This window comes from Puma concolor, chromosome C1 (genome assembly GCF_028749965.1).
Source record: "Puma concolor isolate L17-30 chromosome C1, mPumCon1.1.hap2, whole genome shotgun sequence".
Lineage (NCBI taxonomy): Eukaryota > Metazoa > Chordata > Mammalia > Carnivora > Felidae > Puma > Puma concolor.
This window is the reverse complement of record NC_141674.1, coordinates 112932984-112953807: the sequence shown is the minus strand read 5'-3', so window position 1 is coordinate 112953807 and position 20824 is coordinate 112932984. Positions and strand designations below refer to the sequence as shown.

At 42.1% G+C, this 20824-nt stretch overlaps 1 long non-coding RNA gene across 1 annotated transcript; it reads left to right on the top strand.

The window, feature by feature from the left end:
* The first annotated feature begins 5827 nt into the window (after window positions 1-5827).
* Window positions 5828-16643, top strand: LOC147578395 (uncharacterized). The gene is made up of 4 exons (XR_015254259.1): window positions 5828-5893; window positions 8731-8775; window positions 12820-12972; window positions 16522-16643. It is a non-coding gene; the product is annotated as an uncharacterized LOC147578395 (long non-coding RNA).
* The last annotated feature ends 4181 nt before the right edge of the window (window positions 16644-20824 follow it).

Genomic DNA, 20824 nt, shown 5'->3' with positions numbered 1-20824 from the left:
TAACTTCAACTCTTTCTCTTCACCTCACCATCGTCCCTAAACACAGCTGCCAATCTGCCTGGAAGGGGTGGTGCCAGCAGGTCCAATCTGCAGATCTGTGGGGCCTGAGAGCAGAGACCGTATGTGCTGGAAAACCAATGAAAGGTAACACCACCCTGGGCTTACATTCTCATTCACAATCCCTTAGAAAACATGACAGGAAATACCAATGGAAGCAGTAAAATTGAAGGTCACAAGGCTGGTAAGATCATAAGGTGACAAGTCTGATGGCTGGCCCCCTGGCCTGTGCATGGTGCCTTGAATGGTCATGCTGGCCTTTTAGGTCCCGTACAAAGTCCAATAGAGCAGACAAAAACACATTGTAGACTTCTTATGTGGCTGGGCAAGGCTTATAACCTCCCTAATCAGTTTTATTTTCTGAAAACAAGGCAATTGAATCCCTGGTCTCTGAAACCCTTCGCTGCTCTAACGTTCTGTGCTAGAGCCCCCTGGGTTCTGGTTCCCACTCTGCCACCTCCTAATGGTTTAAGCACAGGAAAGGAGCTAAGTTCTTCCCCTTCGGAAGTACTAAAAAAGAGACATTTTTGGACAATGGGCCTCAAGATGTTGGATCAAAAAGTAGAAGAGGGCCTCTGAGCACACTTCAGTGCCAGTAGGATTGCACTGACCTTGCTTGCAGTTGCATATATGGAGTTGACACAGGGGAACTCCCAGCCCCCTTCCTCAGTGCTCTCCACCCAGACTTCAGCAGTAGGCCAGAGTGTAGTAGGAGATATTCTCAGCATTTCTAAAATGAGGTGATTTTCTGGGTGCAGAACTCTAAGGTATCTCCTTCTTCTCTTTTGGAAGTCAGAGAGGAAAGTGCTCATCTAAAACAATGAGAATCAACCCAGAATCCAAGCTTCCAAAGTAAAAAACCTCTCTCAAGGGAAGTCTCCCAACAGAGACCAGCACGGAAAATCCCAGGCCACCTCCAGAGAGAAGAGTAATCATGGACTTTCTGGGATATAACTGGGTGGTGACAATACAGATGGCAGGAGAGGGTGTGTCAGTCACTAATAATCCAGCAACCTCCAGTGCACTTAAATTGTACCAGAAGAATATACATCCTTGCCTCTGTGTGGATAGAGCAAGAATGCAAATTAATGTTTATCAGATTCCAGGAATAAGCCACACTTCATGTATGTTTTCTTATTTCATCCTTAACAGCTCTGGAAAATAGATGTCAGTATCTCACTTTTGCTGATGGTATAAAAATGAGAAGAATAAACAGAAACCTCATGGCCACAGATTGTATGAGGCTCCGTGAAAAAGAAAGAAAGAAAGAAAGAAAGAAAGAAAGAAAGAAAGAGAAAGAAGATGCAAAAACTTTAGCGCTCAGATGGAGAGTCTAGGAGGTGTTGGAATAGACATTCTGCTGGCAGGGAGCTGCATTCATTTGGGAAGGGAAGGAACAAAAGATTGCAGTGCACAGGAAAGGAAATCAGAACTAATTGCCTAGAAAAACAGACGGATGTTGGTGCCCATGAGCGCTGAGTTTACAGGTAATCAGTCCCTATCTGCACAGAGCTGTGGCTACCTGCCTGGGGCTGGATGGACATAATGCATTAGGGAGGGAAACACCCAAGGGTCACTGCAGGAGCATCTGAGGACATAAGTACCTTAGAAATCTTTTTCACCAGAGAGACCTGTTCACCAGAGAGACCTCTTGAAGGAGGGGGAGTTCCAGGGGTCACTGGACGACCCCGGAATTGACACAGACTGAATTCAAGGCTTCAGTGTACCTCTGTTATTAGGACACCAGACCCATCTATTAGACTGTCTCAAGAGCTCTTGAAATGGGATGGATGGTATGCTGAGTCAGCTGTTTCTTGAAAATAATTACATGATGAAGTTTATTAAAACTTAACTACCATCAGTGGATGTGGATGGGAGGACACTGAGGCCCAGAAAGGTTAACTGAATGGGAGTTCAGTTCATAGAACTAGTAAGTGGAAGGTCCAGCACTGGCTCAGGTCTACTCCATTCCAAAGTCTCTGCTCTTCGCTTGGTGCCTACATAGTCAGAGTTCACTGGCCCCAGCAAGACCTTCCTTCCCCAAAGGATAACTTAATAATGTCCTGATGTCTAACATAATGCAATTTTATGTGGTAATTTATTCTGTGAAAGGTGTGGTTTGTAGGATTTAAGTCCCATTAATCATTAGTACTTCTTTAAAATGAGCTTCTCAGTGGATGGTGTGTATTAATACCACAAGAGGACTTCAAGCACAGAGATCCCTATGGATTCCCATAAGTGTTCTGACAATTCTCTACAACCTACAGGGTGTCCTACAATTCAGTTCAATTCTGACATTAACTATCCAGCATTGTCAGGGACCCCACAGTTAAGGGCAAAGTCTTTCACAAGACTGGGCCCACTTCAGACACCAGCCTCAAGTTCAGGTATCCCAAGCTACTCACACCCCTTCCTGGCAAGGTACAAATCCCAAAATGCTCCTTTTCTACCCCAATAGGGTAATATGCAATTCAGCTCTGCCACCCAGAGTTAATGTCAGATACCACAAGGGCTCAGTCCTTCACAGGATTGCCTTGTTCAGACACCCACTGTTCTTAGGGGGGCCAGGGGGCACATACCCTTCTGACTGTCTGTAAATTCAGGGGTTCCCATAAGCAAATTTACATAAGCTTTGACAATTCACTAGAATGACTCACAGAACACACTTCAAGTGCTTATTTATGATTATAGGGATTATTATTATAAGGTATTTAGATCAGGTTTAGCCAAATGAAGATATGCATAAGGCAAGGTCTTGGGGAGGGTGAAGATGTTCTGTTCCCTTTCCTCATAGAATCAGTGCATGATACCCAACTAGCACACCAATGTGCTCAACCAGGAAATTCCACCGAATGCGGTGTCCAGAGTTGTTTTTTTTTTCTTTTATGTTTATTTCTTTTTGAGAGATAGAGAGAGCATGAGCAGGGGGAGGGGCAAAGGGAGAGGAAGACACAGAATCTGAAGCAAGCTCCAGGCTCTGAGCTGTCAGCATAGAGCCTGATGTGGGGCTTGAACTCACAAACCTTGAGATCATGACCTGAGACAAAGTCGGAGGCTTAGCTGAATGAGTCACCCAGATGCCCCCAGTTTTTATTAGAGTTCTTATTAGAGTTTCATCATATAGCGATAATTGATCAACTCACTTGCCACCTGTTTGAACTCAATCTCTAAGTCCCTGCACCCCCACTCAGAGGTTGAGTGGATAAAATTCCAACCCTCTAATTACAAAGTAGGTGTTTCTGATGACCACACCCTATCCTAAAGCTACCTAAGGATCTACCATTTGTCACCTGATTGGCACAGCAAACACTCTGACTCAGGAGATTCCAAGAGTTTTTAAAGCTCTGTGCAAGGAACTGGGCACAAAGATCAGATATATTCTTCATTATACCACACTGTGAGATGGGGAGATGATTTCACTAAAAGGGGGAAAGAGCCTAGCAGAGGAATCAGGGGTTCTCAAACCAGGCGATAAAACAATGAGTAAAAACAGATGTGGTCTTTGCCTAAGACCAGGAACTCTAGGAGAATCAACATGGTTTTGTGGTTGAGAACACGGCTCTGGGCACAGATTCTGACTCTCTACCTCTCACCAGCTATCATATTTTAGATAAAACGACTGTGTAATCTCTCTGGTCTCATTTTCCACATCTGCTTGATGGGGCTAATACTAAGCCTAACCTCAAAGTCTTGTCATGAAGATTTAACAAGACAATCCATGATATGCACTTAGAACAGTGTTTGATAAATGGTAAGATATTAGGAATAATAGTATCATAATCACCATAGTATCATAATAACCATCATTATCATAGTGGGGAAGATAGACATGGAATGTCTGTAAAATAATTATTACACAATTCTTTATGCAATGAAGGAAAGCAACTAAGTTGTATTATAGTTGCGTTTTTTACATCATGGGTTGTAACCCATTGATGAATCATAAAATAAGTTTAGGGAGTTACCACCAGCACTTTTGAAAAGTGTAAAAGAATAGGCAATATCAGAGAGCATTGTTTACTGAAAAATTGTTTCCATTGCATCTATGTGTATGCATTTTGTATATGTTGTACTGAGTCACCATGGAAAATGCACTGTTATTTCAATTACTGAACTAAGCTCTTTGAAGGCAGAATGACATTAAAATCATCTTTCAATTCCTAAAAGTCAAACATAGGGCTCAGTACAAAATAGACACTAGTAAATCTGTTTTCAATAAAAGGAGATTGATGGGTGGATGAATATAATTGAATTCTAAATGTCTTCATTGAGTATGGGATATGAACCAATGTTTTTGCTGTGTACTGAATGGGAGACAGAAACTCTTAAGTCCAGGGCTCTATCCTATAGACTTGAATGTAAAAAAACAAAACAAACAAACAAGCAAAAACCATAAAAACCGTGACAGTACAATCCAAGAAAATATCGTTACATTTATTTGACAATTATTTGATGGGCCCCTATTATATATCTAGCACTATTCTAGGAAAGGAGAGTAAAATACTGACCAGAGAACCCATCCTCATGTAACTTAAATTCTGGTGAGTGAGATAGAAAATAAGCAATCAGATACATAATATAATGTCAGCAGTGATAAGTGCCATGAGGAAAAAGGAAGGAGGAGAAGAGGAAGGGCAGCATCAGCTGCCCTTTTGGATGGCAAGGTGAAAAGTTGGTGCTTGAGCACAGACCCAAATGAAGCAAAGTGCTGGGTCATATGGCCATCTTAGGAAAGAGTGTACAAGCAAAAAATAATCCAAGGGCAAATGTCTGAAAATGGGCCACATTTGATTCACCTGAAAAAGAGCAAGAAGGTAGGAGCGTCTGGGTGGCTCAGTCAGTTGGGCATCTGACTTTGGCTCAGGTCATGATCTTGCTGCTAGTGGGTTCGAGCCCCGCATCGGGCTCTGTGCAGACAGCTCAGAGCCTAGAGCCTGCTTCAGATTCTGTGTCTCCCTCTGTTCTGTCCCTCGGATTCTGTCCCTCCCCTGTTCACACTCTCTCTCTCAAAAATACATAAACATTAAGAAATTAAGAAAAAGAAGAAGAAGAAAGAGCAAGAACTGCTGTAGGTGGAGACAAGGGTGTGAAGAAATTGTGTGTGTGTGTGTGTGTGTGTGTGTGTTAGCTACCAAAATGCTATGCATGATAAGCTCGACAAAGAGGACAATGAAGACCTCTTTGCGAGGCAAGAAAGGAAAATGTGCAATGAGCAACGGCTATATACTAATGACAGTGTATTCCCTTCTTTAATCCTCACAATAGCCACCATGACAATAATAATACCTAATAATATACTGATTACTGCCTTCAGCACTGTGTGTACAAACTCATTGATAAGAAGCCTGTGACACTTTATAGAGGAGGAAACAAGCTCAGATATTTGAAATGATTTGCCCAAGTGGCTGAAGCCAGCAACAGACAGACTTGGGTTTTTAATTGACTACTGTGTGACCCTTCATCCCAATTGACCCACCCCACAGACTCTTGGGGGGGATATTTCAGATTAGGTCATGCCTGGGTAGATCTGGGAGGAGAGAGCAGGGGTGAAAAAAAGGGCCACTTCAGGTACACTAGTTCAGACTAGAGTGATGTGGGTGGATGAGGCCCTAACATGGAGACTGCATAGCTGTAGTAGGAAGAGGGACCCATCTAGGTGGCTCCACAGGCAGTGCTGTTCCCACCCTCTCTTTGTCAGATGCCAGCTGTCATCACAATGGAAAGGCAGCAGCCTGAACTGTCATGGCCCAGAGGAAATTCACAAGCAATGCAGGTACCCTCCAACAAAGCTAACAACTTTTTGGTCACAAGCAATAAGGAATCCAAAGGATCCAGGGTATTGAAGTAAAGTAGTTACCTTTGTGATGGTATAAGAATATTTGGAGTGACTGGGTGGCTGAGTTGGTTAAGCAGCCAACTCTTGGTCTTGGCTCAGGCCATGGTCTCATAGTTTTGTGGGTTAGAGCCCTGCATCAGGCTCCTCACTGCCAGTGAGGAGCCTACTTGGGATTCTCTCTCTGCCCCTCCCCACTTGTGCTGTCTCTGTCTCTCTCAAAAAATAAACTTAAAAAAAAAACATAAAACAAAAAAAGAATATTATTTGTTGCCTCCCTACCACTTTGCCCTTTCCGAATAGAGCGCTGTGTGAGGGCAGCCTGTCAAGGATGTTTTCTATCATGCTCCCAGATTGACTCCCATGCAACCGCCCACCAGCATCTTCTCTGGAGTCCAAAAACTTGACAAGGCAAGAAAAGGTTCCATCTGAGGTAAAGAGAGGTGCTTATGCCCTTGTGCTCCTCCCACTGCAGGGAAGCACCTGTTCATTACAGCCTAGCCACACACCACCCACACTGCCACCCAACACATCCTATAGGACTAAGAGAAGGGCAGTTGTGTGTGCCAGAAGCAATGTCCAGTGGAAATGTATAGCTCCATGTGCAATCAAGACTTTAACCTTCCCTGGGGCGCCTGGGTGGCGCAGTCGGTTAGGCGTCCGACTTCAGCCAGGTCACGATCTCGCGGTCCGTGAGTTCGAGCCCCGCGTCAGGCTCTGGGCTGATGGCTCGGAGCCTGGAGCCTGTTTCCGATTCTGTGTCTCCCTCTCTCTCTGCCCCTCCCCCGTTCATGCTCTGTCTCTCTCTGTCCCAAAAATAAATAAACGTTGAAAAAAAAAAATTAAAAAAAAAAAAAAAAAAAAAAGACTTTAACCTTCCCAAAAAGAGGTCTGGCCTTTGCCCTTGGCTACTAGAAAATGATCTATGGGCCCTTGGAATGTTTCTTTGCCTAGGGATCTTGGGTCACACCAAGGTCACATTGGATAGCCTAACAATGTGATTGAGGGTAGGGACAGGATGCACTGGATAGTAACAATGTGATTGAGGTGAGGGCTTTGAGTCATGTAATATCAGTCAGTCTTTGGAGGGGCTGGAGACAACAGTTACCTGCATGGCCAATTGATGAATCATGCCTAACCTAATGGAGCCATAGTAGAAATTCCAAATACTAAGGCTCAGGTGAGCTTTCTTGATTGGTAATAGTCCATGTTGATTGTCACAAGTCAACATCAGGAGAGAGACATCATCCTGACTCCACAGGGAGAACCACTGAAAATTCCACATTTTGGACCCTCCTAGACTCTGCCCTCTATGCTTCTTGCTTGGCTAACTTTCATATGCATCCTTTCCCTCTAATAAACTGTAACCATGAGTGTAACAGCCTTCAGTGAGCTCTGAGTTTTTTCTAGCAAATTATTGAACCTAAGGTTGGTTTCGGGAACCCCCAAACTTGCAATTGGTTTCAGAAGTAAAGATAGTCTTGCATGGACTGCTCCCTCTCATACTTACCTGCAAATGGATGAGGCATGGGCGTCTTTCCTCTTCCCTTGGCTAGCTACATCATCTCAAGTAATTCACTTACTCTGGAATCTGGCTTGTGCATCTGCAAAGTGTGCATAATGTATATCAGATATGGCTGCTAGATAATTAAATCATGAGTTAGAGTCAGGCTGACCCACAGAATAAAGGGCAGGAATCCAGAGACCATCCACTACTCTTCTCTTACTCCTTCTGGCCTTTCTGAACAAACCAGGATAACTATTTACTTCCAAACTTTAATTTTCCTGCCCTTTACTGGAAAGAACTACCCCATACCTCCCTGTGGCTGAGTCCTTCCCAACACGTAGGTCTCTACTCAAATGTCTTCTCTTCCAAAGGGTTTTCCTTAATGCTATCCAACTTAGTGCCTCACTCTGGGCACTTCCTACAACATCTTTCTGCTTTACTTTCTTCATAGCAATTATCTCCAGCTGTAATTCTCTTGATCACATCTTGATTCATGGGTTTAATCTCCATCTTTCCCTCTGAAATTAAACTCTGAAAAAGCAGGTCCAAATAGGTCTTGTCCATGGCTATGTCTCTAGATTCTATAGTCATACCTGACCTGTGGTACAATGGCTACTTGTTGAATTAATGAACTTCTTCTTTTAATTGGAGAGAAAATAACAAAAGACTGGAATAGAAAAGGAGCCTGCCACATAGCACACATCATCAGGATAAGCATATTTAGCTAAAGCTTTTCCCTGTTGTGTCCAAGTTTCCTCACCTTTTAAACAGATTTGAATTTTGTTAGAATTAAGTGAGATGAATATAAAATTGTTCCAAAGTCCAAGTTTTGAACTCATGCTAGTTGCTCCTATTGTGAAACCAGTAGTTGTTGGTGGTGGTAGTGGTGGCAGTGGTGGTTTGGTTTGATTTTGTGTCTTTTGGGTTTTGTTTTTGCAGGAGAGAGGTTATTTGTTTGGTTGGTCATGTTTGGTTTTTGTTTGTGTTTTTGTGATGAAGCGAAAAAGAAATGCCACAGTTATAAGAGAAGTGTGTCAAAAGAAAACTTTAGCATGTAAGTGGAGGAGGCAGATGAAGAGGGTGGATTGGGTGTGTCTGTGCTATGCTTGGCTTACCAGGCAAAGTACCTTCCCTGTAAGCCCCTTTTGGGTCTCTTTTAGTGTGACTCCTGGGAGGGTTAAGGGTAGCAGTGTGCATAAATCATTGGCACATTATGAGGATCCACAATATTGGACCTCCCTAGGTTTTGCCCTGGCAAGTGCATCAAGAATTCAAACACTGGCATTTCCCTGCTTTGGATAGGAGTTTGGCACTTATAATTTTTTTTTTACAGAGTGGGAAAGAAGGCATTAGACAGTGACAAATGTGTCTCCTGAAGGTAACTTAATGCAGATTCCAAAAGCAGCATTCTCTGCTTCTCTGGAGAGTTGGTCCCTTTCTGCAGACTGACAGAGACACAAGCAGATGTTGGTACTTTCACTTTTACCTTGATGGCAGGTTATGAACAGAAGGTCAGATTAAACTTAGAGATGTGTGTGTGTGTGTATGTGTGTGTGTGTATACTGTTACTTTATTTTCATAAGGAAAAAGACAATGAGAAAGAACCTTGAATTCAAACGGAGCCAGGAATAAAAATCCAGAGTCAACACAGCCACATGAGTGACTTTTGGGCATGTCCCTTCCATTTCGTTGCAGTCACCATGTTTACCCCTAATTCCCATCCTCCCCTATTTAAAATAGCCCTACTTGCTTGGGCATTCACATCTCCTCCTGTGTTTTCCTCCAAGTCAATTCCACACAGCTTTAAGGCAGAGCACGTGACTCCTCAGCAAATCTCACCTCCCCCACATAAGTTACTGGTTCAGGAGGGGCCAGTCAATCCAATTTGGGTAATAAAACTGGAAAATGTTTACCTAGTGGCTTCCAGGGAAAATAATCCTCTCTCTTAAGAGAGATTTCAGAAGAGAAACGTCCTCTCTCTTGATATGGACCCAGAAACCTCCCTCACTGAAGCTTTGGACAGCCACCTTGCAACCACAAGGGGGAGCCAGGAGATGACAGTAGAGGGAAAGAACCCAGGTCCTGCCATTACCTAGCTGTTTAATTATGCAAGCCTGGGCCTCAAATGCCCAGAGAAACTTTCCAGGAAAGTTGAGCTAATAGAGTTGATTTGTCTATTTCTTGAATCGAAACACATTTACATCCTACCTAATGCAACTGGTTGGCTCCTGGACTCATCAATTTATTCATCCCACATCTTTTATTCCTTCTTTTATCCATTTATTTGTTCAACAAACAGATCACCATTACTTAACTGGGGACTTGCAATAGACTCTTTAAGCTCACAGTTTAGAGATAAATACAAAACCAAGTTTTATTAAAATAAAAAAGGATTCAGTCCAGTAAGATAAGTGCCATAAGGAAGGTGATATAAGATACAGAGTGGCACAAAGAAAGCATCAATCAACTGTACCTTGGACAGAAAAAGAAGAGTCGTCAGGGTCTTGAGCAGTGATGAGACATTCTTTCCAGGCAGAAGGAGGGCAATGTTACATCAGGCAGAAAAATAAACATGTTTAAGGATTCAGAGGTGCAAAATAGCAAGAAAGAGCTCAAGGAAGAACAAGCAATTCAGTATGACTGGAGTGTGTGGACATGAAAGGGAAATGTAGGGAGACAAAACTGACAGCTAAAAAAGGGAGGATTTGAAGGACTTTGCATGCCACCATTAGGGAGACACTAATGGGTTTTAGGCAGTAGTTTTCCATTCTATAGGTTCTCCCAAAGTCACCCTTCCTCCAGAAGCCTTCCATGACTACATACATATTTCAGTGAGCCTTGAAATGCATTCTATCCAACTATCCAATTTGGTAGCACACAACACTAAGGCATGACATGTGTCCAAGACCCAGAGAAGCCAGTAACCAGTGTCTCACTTCTCTCTCTGGAGTAAGTGAGTACTCCATTAAGGCAAGTCAAACTAAATGGAGGACCCCTAGTGACTTCAAAGTTACCCAATGGCATTTGCCTTTGAAATAAATTAAGATCTCTTGGATCCATTATTACCAAGAAAGTTTTTTGTGATATATTTCCAAGGAGTCATTGGCAAAATAAAAGCATTTATTTTATTTTATGTGTTCGATCATACATTCATTTATATGACAAACTCTTAGAGTTTGGTACTAGATAAGTTGCTAAATGATTAAAACCTGTATTATTATCTTTGACAGCTTCTTGATTCTTTTTCTCAGAACTGTAAAAGCTTATCAAGTCCCATAAAAATGTATGTGCCTTCCATGGCAGCCAGGCTGCCAGGGCAAAAGGAGCCCTGAATATGCAATACCCATTCATCCCCAGTGCCTTTGCTCAAGATGTTCTCCTGCCAGGAATGCCCTTCCTTCTGTTTACTTTTGCTTTTGCTCATCAAGGCCAAATTCAAGACCTACCTCTTTCCTGAGATCAGATTACAAAGAAAGCACTAGACTGGCAATGAGGCGATTTAGTTGCATTAGGTTTGCAGAGTCACTTGAAAAGCTGAGCATGTTTCTCCAATAGTAAAATAAGAGATTTCAACAGATCAGTTCAAGATACAGGTATTGAGCAATTAGCTTATAGATTAGACTTTAATAGAGGCTGACATATAAAGATAAGTATGATACTATCTCTTTTTTTGAGGATTTCTCAAACTGCATGGGGAAAGACATACAGAGATACATACAAAAATAATTACAATAGCTAGATATTATTACATAGTATGGGAGACTGTGTCAATGTTTTCCAAAAATGCACCAAGCTGGTATTCTGTAATCCCATCCTCTGATAGTTTTTTCAACATTTTATACTTAATTCATCACGCTGTTTATATGAATTAAACTTTTTTTTCAACTCAACTAAACCATAAATGCATTTTTTAAAGAAACACATTTGTAATATGATTTAGAGTTAGCAAAAATATTTCATTTGTGATAGCTAATTAAATTATCACATTAAATTATTAAGCTATATTATTTGTCTTCTATAGAAGAAGAGGCTCCAAGAAGATAAGCATCTTATTCAATCTCATACAAATAAGTGGCAGACCCATGGTACAAGATTAACTGGTTTCCTTTCTGCGCCATGATGCTCAGTCCTCATGCCCTTAGGTCAGAGTTCTCCCTCTCTCTTTCTCTCTTTCATACACATGCGCATCTCTTATTTAAAATTTTGTTAAGAGGGGCACCTGGGTGCCTCAGCTGGTTAAGTGTCCAACTCTTGGTTTGGCCTCAGGTCATGACCTCACGGTTTGTGTGTTTGAGTCCCACGGTGGGCTCTACACTCTCAGTGCAGAGCCTACTTGGAATTCTCTCTGTCTCCCTCTCTCTCTCTACCTCTCCTCCACTCGTTCTCTTTCCTCTCTCTCTCATTCTCTCTCTCAAAAATAAATAAATAAGCTTTAAAAAAACTGCTAAGAAGCAACATTATAGAGATGTGGAAGCCTATACAAATTACCTCCCCTTTTACACCACTCTTATCCTAAAATGCCTCTGCTTCTTCCACTTCACCTACTTCATCAAAACAGATACCCTTCTCTTCTCTATGTCTAACCCCTTGTCACACACCTGAATAATCCCTCCCACCCACATCAAGACTTTTCTCTAGGAGCGCCTGGGTGGCTCAGTCAATTAAGCATCCGACTTCAGCTCAGGTCATGATCTCATGGTTCCTGGGTTCGAGCCCATGTTGGATTCTGTGCTGACAGCTCAGAGCCTGGAACATGCTTCAGATTCAGTGTCTCCCTCTTTCTCTACCCCTTCCCTCCTCCTGCTCTGTCCCTTTCAAACATTAAAAAACAATTAAGACTTTTCTCTATTGAATCTTCCCTCTTAGTGTCTCTTCCTTTCTTTCACTGAAAAATGTTTACATGCACCCTCATCCCAAATCAACATCATTAATTGAGGCTATTCTATACCAAGCCTTGAGTTGAATATTGGAGTAACAAACATGAATAAAATGTGAGTTTTGTCATTGAAGAGCTCGTCCTCAAGTCTTAGGAGACAAGCAAGGTCATGGCATTACTTCATGCAAGGATCTCTTGTTCTCACTGAAATTCAGACATAGATCAAGAGAAGATTGTAGTTTAACAAACCAAGAACCATGACATTCCTGTCCAAACACCCAATCACATATTCAAAACTAGTCAACTTACCACTACCTATAAAAGTCCCAGTTATTGTTTAATCCCAAAGCCTGACCGCATGGTGTTCTCTACACCATAAATGCCTCTTCAAAGATCTTAGGCTGGCAATCGCATCCTGTTCCTCAAAGTGCTCTAGTTTTCTTCTAATCATAAGTTTGCTTCCTACATTTTGCAAAATTAAGCAACTTTTGAGGTTTGGCTCACATTCATTGGCATTCTTCTGCTTGACCCCACATGCTTTTGAAGAAGGAGGACTCTGCATTCATGAACAAGAAAGAGACAGGCCCCAGGACAGGGAAGAACTCATCGCACAAGGACTCACAGGTGGCCAATGGGTCTGGAATGAAGGGAGCAGAAGGCAGTGATGTGTGCAGAAGCTGAATCAGTAGGAGGAAACAGGTTGATACCTTAGAAGCCAAGCTATCAGTTTTTGACTTGATCTTTAAAAGAGTGAAAGTCATTTAAGGATTTGGGGTTGGGGATGCTGTGTCAGATTTCCTTTCTGAGGAGATGATTTAGTTTGTTGTACAGAGAACAGGTGCAATGGGGAGTAGCTGGAGGGCAGCTGGTCAGGAAGACATTATAGATGTTGAGGAGAGGCGAAGGTGGCCCGGACTCTACCCTGAGAAGAGTATGAACGAAGTGCAGCCCGATGCCACCCGCAAGCAGAGCCATATGGCTCCGTTCTGTCTCACATCTGGCCCATCACTCTTTCCCGTCTGTCGCCACCAAGTGGGTGCACAGAGAATAGCTAATGACAAATACATTCACACAGGGACTGGGCAAGGCCAGACAGACTAGAAGAATGTATGAAACTCTGAGGCACACACTTTTTGTGAGGATTAGATGAGAAGGGGCACATCAACTTTTCGGTGCAGGATGTAGAATACCAAATGTTTGGTAAGCCATCCAGGATTCTGAAGAACAGAACCACTTGAACACAACCAAGTTTACATTAGGATGAGGCTGCTTAAGGCAATGTTGCTGGTGTAGGAAGAGCCACAAAGAACCAGAAAGGCAGGGAACGGCATTGAGCCTGAAGGTCTAGCCCACGATAGAGTCAGGTGAATGAGTAATGAGGCTGGAATCTCAACAACCTGAAAACAGTGTAGAATAAGAGATGAGGGATGGGATGGATAGACAAGGGGTTCAGACCTGAGGCCGTCAGCCAACAGCAGGACGGAGCTGCCATAGTTGAGCAGCAACCATCGTATGGGGCCGAGCAGGCTTGCAGGCTGAGGAAATTGTGCAGAGCAGATCTCCAGAGCAGAATCCTGGGTGCAGCACCTAAAAAGGACAGGGAACGTGCTGCTTCCAGAAGAAGGACACCACTCCCACCACTGGGCTCCAGACCTCATGGACCTCATGTGCTCACTTACACGATTCTCCCTAGCAGCAAGGTGGAAGGAGTAGCTTGTTAACCTTCTCAGTAGCTCACCTGCGCTGTTTGTACATGGGGATCCAGGAAGCTGCCACTCTCCCAAAGAAGAAAACAAATACTGGTGATACAAAAAAAGCCTTAATATTCGATTCCTTTGAGACTCGGTGGAGCTCTCTAAGTGAAAGCCCTGAAACACGGATAAAAACAGAGTAAGTACAGATGAAGAGGTGCCATCTCTCAGAATGCTCTGAGAAAAGCAGGAAGCCAACCAGGAGGACCACTGCTATGAGAAGTGTCCAACCAGAGATGTGTTCAGAAAGAGGGCCCAAGAAACTCTTACCTATCCTAGAAAGTGTTCAAAGGCTGCAACTGAAAATCTTTGCTGTCACAGGCTAAGGACCAGAAGAGGAAGAGGGGGAAGACTCATGGTCATCAGTGCTCAGAAGGCAGCAGATTTTGGTGGATGTAGGCTCTGGGGTAACATGCCAGAGATCAAGACCCTGTGAAAGAACCCAGGTGTCTCTAACACCATGGGGCAGCAGTCACCTTATCTGTAAAGTGTGCACACCCATAAACAATTTTTCAGCAAGATGGCTTGAATTTGAAATAAGATAAAATTATGTAAAGCACCCAGCATGGTGCCTGGCACACTTGAGATGTCCCCTGGGTTCATACATTTAATGAATGCTTAATGAGCTCCTACTATTCACTAGATAGTTCCCTGAGTACTGGGGATGTGGTAGTTAGAAGAAGAAAAAAAAAATTCATGTCCATATGAAGCTTATATTTGAGGGAGGATGACAAAAGAAATAGGTCAGCAAAGATTCTAACATGGGATGTGTGTGGCGTGTTCAAGCAATTGTGGTTACAGTTTCTTTTCCTTCTCCTCCTGTCCCTTCAAGACCACTCAACACATGTCCTCTGTGGGCCTTCCTGTCTTCGGTCTTTAAGCTGTATCATCTCTTGGGGAGATGTCTGCCAAACCTGTGCCCATTCTGTGAAAAGTTCCTCTATGGAAGTAGAGCAGGTGCCTCCTTCAGAGAAGCAGATTTCCCTCAGAGAACTAACCTGTCTCCAAGCCTGACAACTGGCAGTGGGCAGGTGGTCCTACCCCCAGGCCTTGCAGGTTTCTGCTTATCACAGCTGCTCAGAATGCCTTCGGATGCCTGTGGCAGCCTGGGCACATGCCTCGGAAGGGAAGCAGATTATTCACAAGAAGGAAGTGTGAGATAGAAGATGTAGTGAGAACGGGGAAGGGGGGCAAAGAGACCCACAGCCACTCCCCCTTCTGATTTCTGACCAAAAAAAAAAAAAAAAAAAGAGAGAGAAAAAACCCAAAGGCTTAGATTGTGTTCCTCAGAGGCTCTCCCCCCACTGGTTAATGGAAAAGGCAGGTGGGAAGTGAAAAGGCAGAAAGGAAATGTGGAATGTTTTCTTTTGCTTTGTTGGCTTTGGAAAGCTAAAAAAGAATCCACCACCTGTGATTCTAGCCCTGATTGCAAAACATTCTGTTCTTTTAGCTCTGAGTCTGTAGTTAGCAGATTGTCAGTTTAGCCTCACAGCAGCATCGCGGCCAAAAAAGATTAGACATTTTAATTTCCTGAGCAGGTGCAGGCATCAGGACTGGTTTCAGAATACCAGTAAAAAGTGGAATAGAGGTGGAGAAGAAAAGCAAGGACTGGGGTTATATGCTTTTGTGTGGTGGAGCAGGGTGGGGTGGGCAGAGGAGGAACAAATGAGGCAAAAACAAGACGAATGTAAGCATGTGGGAGAAGAAGTACAAGAAATAGAAGAGGGTGGCAACCAGAAGGGGACTGAGGGTACCTCAAGGAAATTACTATAAATTTGGAGATCAAAGGGAAGGGGGCATTCCGTACATCTGCTCCCATCTTAAGCTCAACCTCACATATGATCAGGGTCATAATTAATCCACAGTGGTTTGTGAAAATGTGAAAAGATTCTGTGGCCCCAGCAGACATGGCAGCTGTTCTCACGGCCTGTCTTAGTGAGCAGAGCTGCATTTCACCGCCATACATGCACCATTGTGCAGATCTCAAATGTACACCTCTGCATGATGGTCCCTTTCATACTATAAAATCGATTTTAAGGAAGGCAGCAGGACTTTGGAATGTTGAGACAGAGATGTTCTATCATGAGATAAAAGAAAGCAAAGTGGCAAGTGGGGAGAAGAAAAAGGTGAAAGAATGCAGCTCTGAAAACTTGGCTGTGAGAATGTCAAATAGTCAAAGGCCATATCTCCAAAGGAGGAGCACATTTCCTAGAATAGAGCCAGTGATGTGGGAGGATGAGAGTCAAGGCACCTGCCCAGGCCCCACCCTCTGGGATTCTTTCCCACCACCCTCTCAATCTCAGTCAGCCAATGAACGAAGAAATGCATTTTTGAGTCCACAGATCCTATCCCATCCCAGCCTTTCAGTGATGTGGGAAAGGGAGGGAACATGGAGATGATGTAATGATTACCTTATATGTGCCTGAGGTCTGTGTTTACACAAATTTATTTAATAAGCATTTATTGTGCACTCACTATGTGCTAACCATTCCGCTAGGTACTGGCCGTATAACTGCACCAAGGTAATCACCATCTCTTTGCTCATATGACCATTGTGATTATGACACAAGATAAAGTGAAGGCAGTACACAAAATTATTAAGAACATGAACAGGTATGGTAATAATAATAATAATGGTTCCTGTCTCATAGAATTGTTTAATGGCTAAATTAGATGATATGAGTGATTGAACACAATGCATGGTTCAAAGTAGGTTATCCATAGCATTACTTACCTTCCCATATTTCTTCTTCCTTTCCAACTTTAGAAATGAGAAGAAATAGTTTCAGATGGACAAAGCTAGAAGAATGTTACTGTCACCATTACAATATAAACAATTTCAGGAAAAACTTCAATTACTTTTCTTGCACTCGTTAGGGAATTCAGGTCACAGGACAAAAATCTGAGAATCTAGAGAGTCACCACAGAGAGAAACAAGGCCCACCAAGACACCCAACAGGACTCAATAATGCCAGTAGGAAGATTCAGCGAGAAAATTTTAATGAATTTCTAAAATCTGAATGTGGTCTAGTTTGAGAGTGTGAAACCCCTTTGACCACAGACACAGAGAGGTCCACACTTTCTTTTTTAATTTATTTAGTTAAATTAATTAATTAATTTTTATTTCTAATTTTAAGTTTTCACTTTAATTCTAGTTAGTTAACACACACTATTATATTAGTTTCAGTTGTACAGTCAAGAAACAGACTCTTGGGGCGCCTGGGTGGCTCAGTTGGTTAAGCAACTGACTTCAGCTCAGGTCATGATCTCGTGGTTCGTGAGTTCGAGCCCCGCGTCGGGCTGGGAGCCTGGCGCCTGCTTCGGATTCTGTGTACCCTCTCTCTCTGCCCCTCCTCAACTCATGCTTTGTCTCTTTCTGTCTCTGAAAAATGAATAAACCTTAAAAAAATTTTTTTTAAGAAACAGACTCTTAATTATAGGTACACACCCTCTTGAAAGCATTTCCTCCAGGACCCCATCAGGCATTCACAAGGAAAATCAGAGAACCCTGAGAAGGCTCCCCCACAAAGCTGGCTGGGGAATATGGGGCAGGAGGTATTGCTGAGATCCATCCACAACCATTTTTCTGTCTTCCTTACAGAACAGAAACATTAATCTACAGGAGGAAAGGTAACAAAAACAGTAGCCCAAGGGCACTTGAGAATACCTACTACAACTGGTGGAAGGGAATAGGGGGAAAAAATCTACCCATGGAAGAAGGGTGCACATACATGCTATGCCCATATGATCTTTGGGAGAACGGGTAGAAAAACTTGTGAAAGCCATAGCCGCAAGACACAGACTCAATGACTGTCTAGAAGGAAGGTTGAATTATAACTTCAGAGAATACCCTCACTCTTACTTCCCACATTGCACTAACAACCTCTGAGTAAAAATGAAGGGATAGGGCTAGGAGCACCGTGAGAGAAAGATTTTATCTGACATGCAGTACAAAGTAAAGATACAGAGGTTAGTAGGTAGAACTAGAGCCAAAATAGGATCAGGTTTTGAGGAAAATGCTGTGGTTTATTAGCTCATGCACTAAACACAACATTGCACTGGTAGAAGCAGAAGTCTCTGATGCATGAGGACAGTAAAAATAACAACAAACTTCAAAAAAACTTCATTTTCAACTGGATAACACAAACCTTCCCACACTGAAATCAACAGGAGACAAAAGCTTGCTTTTGCTTCCAGCACAAAAATATTTACTTAAGTATACAACATGTCTGACTTTTTTTTTTTTTAAACATTTTTTTTTTTCAACGTTTATTTATTTTTAAGACAGAGAGAGACAGCATGAACGGGGGAGGGGCAGAGAGAGAGGGAGACACAGAATCAGAAGCAGGCTCCAGGCTCTGAGCCATCAGCCCAGAGCCTGACGCGGGGCTCGAACTCACAGACCGCGAGATCGTGACCTGGCTGAAGTCGGACGCTTAACCGACTGCGCCACCCAGGCGCCCCTCAACATGTCTGACTTTTGACAACAGCAAAAAATATGGGACATGCCAAAAGGCAAGAAAAAAACATAGCCTGAAGAGACAAAGCAATAATAAGTATCAAAAATGGATACGATCCAGATTTGTGTAGGTTTTTCCTCCATTCATCTCATCAGGTGCTCTTAGGAAAGGAAGTATCAGGCTCTGTTAGAAAAGGTAGAAAAAATAGATGACATGAATAATCAGATAGGCAATTTCATCAAAGAAATGTAAACCATTAGAAATAATATGAAAATATCAGCAATCTAAAATACAGTAACAGAGATTATATATTAAAAGAAGATCTCAACAGACCTATTAGTGTTGTCAGCATAGCCAAAAAAGTATGAGAGAACTTAAAGACAGGTCACTAGAAATTACTCAGCTGAAACACAAATGAGCAAAAAGTAAAACAACAACAACAAAAATAGAGCACACAAAATATACAAACAATTAGATCCCAAAAAAAGAAGAGGAAATCAGAAAGAAGAAATAAGTGCCAAGATTTTTCTAAAATTTGTGGCAGACAGCAAAACAAAAATCTAAATAGCTCAAAGACAGTAGGCAGCATAAATATCAAATAAACCACAACTAGGAATATTATATTCAAACTGCTGCAACCAATGACAAAAAGAAAATCTTGAGTACAAGCAGAGAAAACAAAGAACATTGCCTACAGGAGATCAAGGACATTAATTACATAAGATTTATCATTGATAATAATGCAAGCAAGAAGACAATGGAGTGACACGTTCAAAGTTTGGGGGGGGGGGACATCAATCCAAAATTCTGTACCCAGTAAAAATGTACTTCAAAAGTGAAGGAGAAATGAGATATTCTCAGACAAACAAAAACTGAGGTAGCTCACTGTAGACTAACATACTTTATAAGAAATGATTTTTTAAAAAGTTATTCATACGGAAAGAATATGATATTTGACAGAAACTTGGCACTACATAAAGAAATGAAAAGCATTGGAGATAGAGTAAGTAGGGGTAAAATAAAAAATCATTTTATTTATTTTTAATTTCTTTAATTTCTTTAAATTCTTAAAAATAAGTGACTCTTTAAGGCAAAAACAGTAAAAACAAAACAAAACAAAACAAAAAAAACATCTTATGTGTTTAAGGTATATATGTAGGGGCATCTGGGTGGCTCAGTCAGTTAAGCGTCTGACTTCAGTTCAGGTCACGATCTCACAGCTGGTGGGTTTGAGCCCCTTCTTGGGCTCTGTGCTGATAGCTCAGAGCCTGGAGCCTGCTTCAGATTCTGTGTCTCCCTCTTTCTCTGCCCCTCCCCTGCTTGCTCTCTGTCAAAAATAAATAAACATGTAAAAAAATTAAAGTATATATAACAGTCATATTATGCTAAGCAAAATAAGTCAGAGACACAAATATCATATGATTTCACTCATGGGTGGGATTTAGGAAAAAAAAATAAATGAACAAAAGGGAAAAAGGGGAGCCAGAGACAGAGAGGGAAAGAGGCAAACTAAGAAACAGACTCTTAATCATAGAGAATAATCTAATGGTTACAGAGGGGGAGGTAGGCAGAAGGACACATTAAATAGGTGATGGGGATTAAGGAGTGCACTCGTGATGAGCACCAGGTATTTTATGGAAATGTTCAATCACTATATGGTACACCTGAAACTAATAATATGCTGTATGTTAACTATACTGGAATTTAAATAAAAACTTAAAAAGTAAAGTGTATATAAAAGTGAAATATATGACAAAAATGGCATAAGTTGTGGATGGGAGGATTTAGGGAAATACTATTAGAAGATTCCAATGAGTGACATCAGCATAATGGTGGCACCAGACATTCCTCCTTTCGCCTTTCTCCTTTAACAATTAGACAATTATCCATGAGCAAAAGAGCCACTGTGGAAGTTGTGAGATCCAGAACCATATGCCAAGGGGCCCAAGAGGAGTCTTGCCCACCAGTGCATCTACTAGTAAGCACAGAGATCTCAGTATGGGTGGTCAAGCAAGTAAGGACAGTGAATCTGTCCCAATGCCTGTCACTCCAGTCAGGAAGAAACATGGAGAGTGTCAACCTAGGAAATTATCCAAGCACAAGAGAGAATTTGTTTCAGTCTTGTCTTCCCAAGAGGAGATTCTAGCACACCACTCGAGCAAACATAAATATGAATTTGGACAGCAGAACATGGCTGAAGAAATATACTTCTCTACAGCAGCACCCAGAGTACTGAGGTGGGACATTGTCCTACGCATTATAATGAATATGTCAAAAATCAAAGGTAAACAGAGAATTCTAAAGAGGCCAAGGAAAAAAGTATTATAACACACAAAGGAA